This window comes from Apium graveolens, chromosome 7 (assembly GCF_009905375.1).
Source record: "Apium graveolens cultivar Ventura chromosome 7, ASM990537v1, whole genome shotgun sequence".
Lineage (NCBI taxonomy): Eukaryota > Viridiplantae > Streptophyta > Magnoliopsida > Apiales > Apiaceae > Apium > Apium graveolens.
In genome coordinates this window covers 213,242,673-213,248,049 of record NC_133653.1, presented here as the reverse complement: position 1 = coordinate 213,248,049, position 5,377 = coordinate 213,242,673, and the positions used below count along the sequence as shown (strand labels likewise).

Here is a 5,377-nt window from a genome sequence, read left to right as displayed (position 1 = left end):
AAAGAAAGTAAAAGATGCACTTAAAGATGTTGATTGGATTTAAGCAATACATGAAGAATTGAATGAATTTAAGAGAAATAAAGTGTGAAAACTTGTTCCAAGACCAAGAAGCAAATCAGTTGTTGGTACAAAATGGGTTTTTAGAAACAAGACAGATTTAGATGGTACTATAATCAGGAACACAGCTAGACTTATTACAAAAGGGTATTCACAACAAGAGGGCATTGACTATGATGAAACATTTGCTCCTGTAGCAAGACCGGAAGCTATCAGGATTTTCTTGGCATATGCTGCACAAACAAAATTCAAGGTCTTTTAGATGGATGTCAAAAGTGTATTTCTGAACGAAGTATTAGAAGAAGAAGTGTATGTTGAACAACCACCTGGCTTCATTGATCCAAGGTTTCCAAATCATGTGTACAGACTTGACAAAGCTTTATATGGACTCAAACAAGCACCGATGGCCTGGTATGAAACACTTGCAAATTTCCTGATTGAAAGTGGTTTCAAAAGAGGTACAGTTGACAAAACCTTATTTTACATTAATAAGGGTATAGACTTGCTTTTTGTGCAAATTTATGTTGATGACATTATTTTTGGGTCTACTGATAACAAGTTGTGCAAGAAATTTTCTGATCATATGAAGTTATGGTACGAAATGAGTATGATGGGAGAATTGAGTTACTTTCTTGGACTACAAGTTACATAAACTGATGAAGGAATTTTCATTAATCAGTCTAAGTACACAAAAAAAACTATTGACTAGATTCAATATACACAAAAGTACAACTGCTACAACTCCAATGGCCACGTTACAAAGTTAGATTTTGGCCAAGGTAATAAAATTAATGTCACCGCATATAGAGGTATAATTGGTTCATTACTCTAACTTCTAGTAGACCAAATATTATGCATGCAACCTGTATGTGTACAAAATTTCAGACCAAGCCTAGAGAACCTCATTTGGTTGTTGTGAAAAAAATTCTTAGATATTTAAATGGGACTCAATCTCTTGATCAGTGGTATACAAGAGAATCAAATTTCAGTCTAGTTGGCTATTCTGATGCAGATTTTGCAGAATGCAAAATTGACAGGAAGAGTACCTCAGGTGGCTGTGAGTATTTGGGTGGTAGATTGGTTACATGGAAGAGCAAGAAATAGAAATCAATATCTACATCTACAGCTGAAGCTGAATATATTCAGCTGGCAGTTGCTGTGCTCAGATTCTTTGAATGAGAAATCAGCTATTGGACTATGGATTCTCGTACTCAAAAATTCCTATCTACTATGACAATCAAAGTGCAATTGCTATGACAGGTAATCCAGTGCAACACTCACTCACAAAACATATCAGTATTAGATATCATTTTATCAGGGAGCATGTCATGGAAGGAATAATTGAGCTTCACTTTGTTCTAACTCATTAACAAGTAGTTGATATCTTCACCAAGCCATTATCCGAAGCAACCTTTGGAAAGTTAGTATATGAGCTTCCAATGATCAACTATGAGAAGAAATGATTTGTCAGATCCTGACTATATCAGTCAAATCCTGACACATCAAATCCTGACATACTAAGTCAATTCCTGACAAGGTATGTCAAATCCTGACGCGTCAAATACTGATGAGGTAATCAAATACTGATAATGTCAAATACTGACTATGAGTATTTTATGATTTTGTTCAATTATTTTTTTCTTGATTAATACTTGATTTAATTAATTAAGTATATTTGAGAGTAATTTTTGTGCATAATTATAGAGACGTTTATAATTTAGATTAACGTGAAAGGCTAATTGCTAGTTATTAGGCGTAATAACACATCTACGCTCCTTAAAAATCGTGCATCATTAACTAGAATTGCACATTATCTGTTCCACTAATAATGTCATCCAATTAAAAAATGTCATATATATTATTGTCTTACTATCTTTTATTGATACCATCGGTAACTGATAAACTAATCACATTCATATTACACACAATACATACAACTGCATATCTTCTCCCTTATCTCTAAAAATTTTCGAATTCAAGTTTTTCATCACAAAACCCTAAATTTTCAAATGACCACCACTGATTTTGTATCCACCTTTACTTCCACCAAGTATGTGTTTAATCACAAGACCTTTGTCTCAACCAATTTTAAAGCTCCACTGCATGATATTGATATTCCTCATGATTTTAAGATGATTCAAGATTATCTAGCTCAAAGTGAAATTGGTTATGCTTTAACTGTTCCGTCTAGAGTTTGGTTTAAGCAAGTTATGCAAATTTAGGATAATTTTACTGTTGATGCTGAAAGGGGAGTGATTTTGTTCACTTATGATAACAAAGAGTATGAAATCAATGCCATTGTGATTGAGAGGCATTAAAGCTGCATGCATTGGAGGGAAGGACGCTAGTTGTGACTCCAACTATCACTTTGTTTGAATGGGTAAGAGAAATAGGCCATAACACTGAATTTACAAAGGCTAGGGAGCTATTCAGAACGAAGCTCAGAAAGGAATGGAACTTTTACTTAGACTGTATAAGAAGAGCATTTCTCAATAAGGTATCTAACTTTGATGCTCTACCTTTATCTTCACTACAACTAGGGTATTCTTTGTTGAAATGTATGCATTTGACTATGGCAATACAATTCTTCGATTTCTGATAGCTAGGTTGAGTGATAAGGAAAATGTAGTTGGCTATATTAGATTTTTACAATTGATTTTTACATATCTCTTACCTGATGTGAATTTTGAGCAAGATAAACTTTAATGATCTTTCAAATCAATTCAAAGTCTTTGATTGATTTTGCATTATATTTACTCTGAATCAAATAATATAATTTTATTTTAACCCGAATGAAAAATGTAAATTTTTTTATAGTGACCATTATACCGAGCAATATATCAAATAATATCTATTTTACAGTTTGATTAAATAATTAAACTACTTGTTATAGTAAAGATTGTTTTAAAATTTATTTAAATAAAAATTAAAGTAGTAGAATAAGTCAACTTCAATATCAATTAGAGTAATATAGATCTTAATAAATTAGAATTTATATTAATAAAATAGATTGATTTTAATATTAATTATAATAATATAGAGTACAATATGAATTGGAATTTAAATTTGGGGAGAAATTGACTTAAATATCAATTAGAATAGGAATTAACCGACCGACCGAATAACCGACTAACCAAACTTTTAATGTTTGTCTAGTATAAAGTAGCATAATATTGATAGATAGATATATTATTCCTAAAATAAAAATAATCTTAAAAATAAGATTTTGATTTTAAATTATTTATAAATAATTATACTTAACATAATATAGATTTTATAAATCCCAAAGGAAGTGATCTGCCAAGATTAAAATAATCATATTATTCTCGGGGTTCTTCAATAATCTCTGTGGAGAAGAGGTATGCGAGGGAGAATTCTATGTTCCTTGAAGAAGGTAAACAATAATATAAATATAAATTCATTACTAAAATCGAAGTGTGTTCGCGTGTATTCAAGACAATTCCATTATATACTGTAAATCGAAAAAATATAGTTAATTTTATATAAGTATATAAAAATTAAATTTTCGGTAAAATAAACGTGTACCAATAAATAGGTACCGTATCAAAAAAAATTAAAGTTTCGCCTATTATATGTAAAGAAGAGGGGTTCTAATTCTTTCAGAGAGAATTATATATATAATGGGTATCTAACTATTTTCAAAATATATGGTAATTATTTATAATTAAGGATAATTATATAAAATATGTTTTGTGGGTAATTCGGTAAAATTAGCAAGTCTTAAGACTAAAGAAAAGACTAAATTATAGGTAATTTTGTGAATTCCGCTTGAGGCGTAAAATTGTCACCTGTCACCGCCGCAACCCCACCAACCTAGCCGCCTTTGTCCTCGACAACAACCACTCCTCCACCTCTCTCTGCTCCTCCTTCTCTCGCTCCTCTTTCCGTTGCAAACTCCTCCACTCTCTCCGCTGCGGCGGCGGCTGCTCCAACAAGCCCAAGCACAAACAATTACCCAACGACTCTAGATCCGACCCCACAAACAAGAATGAGCCTGGATCCGACAAGTTATCAGAGCTCTTAAGATTGTCGGAAGAAGAAGATGAAGTCAAAAAGAAAACCAAGGTTTTAGATGAGTTAAAGTGTGTTGTTAAAAGGTTACAATGCGACGACGTTTTGTGGGGTGCTAAGGAAATCAGGAGATTAACTAAAGAAGATCCAAATGCCAGAACTACTTTGTCTTTGTTTGGTTCTATTCCCACATTAGTTGCAATGTTGGATTGTAAGGGAAATGATGTTGAGTTTCAGATCTCGGCTCTTTATGCTTTGCTCAATCTTGAAATTGCCAATCCTTAAAACAAAGCTGCTATTGTTAAAGCAGGAGCTGTTCATAAGATGCTTAAACTGGTTGATTCTTCAGATGAGTTGCCCGATCAGTCTGTTGCTGTTGCAATAGTTGCAAATTTTCTCGGGTTGAGTGCTCTGGATGTGAAAAGCCGATTATTGGATCTTCGGGTGCAATTCCGTTATTGGTTAAAATGTTGAAGGATGTGGATAGTTCAGGCGGATCTCAAGCCAGGCAGGATACTTTGCGAGCGTTATATAATCTCTCGATTTCACCTTCGAACATTTTACCAATGCTTGAGACTGATGTCGTGCAATTCTTTGTGTCCTCGTTGGGTGACACGGAAGTTAGTGAAAGAATGCTGTTGATTATGAGCAATGTTGTGTCAACACTTGAGGGACGTAAAGCTGTTAGTAGCGTTCCGAATGTTTTCCCGATATTGATTGATGCATTGAATTGGAATGATTCACTTGGGTGTCAAGAGATATCGTCATATATTCTAATGGTTATGGCTCATAAATCATGTGGACAGATAGGCCATGACTAAGGCTGGGATTGTTTCAGCCCTTGTCGAGTTAACTCTAATAGGGAGTAATTTAACACAAAAAAGAGCTTCCAGGATATTGGAGTGCTTGAGAGAAGATAAAGGAAAGCAAGTTTCTAAAAACTGTGTAGGAGGATCAGGTGGCACGTTATCGGCACTTCTTTGCGGGGCTTCACCATCCTTTGCTGATCCACATTTGCAAGAATCTCCAGATGAGGATGATATGATGAGCGGGGAGAAAAAAACAGTGAAGCATTTAGTTCAACAAAGCTTGCAAAACAACATGCGACGGATAGTGAAAAGGGCCAACTTGCCACAAGATTTTGTCCCGTCAGATCATCTCAAGTCCCTCACATCAAGTTCAACATCCAAGAGCTTACCATTTGATGACGGAAGAAACTTTGTATGTTAATGTCGTTTAAGCCATTTTGATGACGGAAAAAAATTGCTAATAAATTTTATTGATTATA

The 5,377-nt window shown here is 33.9% G+C and overlaps 1 pseudogene; it reads left to right on the top strand.

The window, feature by feature from the left end:
- Positions 1 to 3,834: 3,834 nt before the first annotated feature.
- On the top strand, positions 3,835 to 5,377 carry LOC141674451 (U-box domain-containing protein 45-like; annotated as a pseudogene).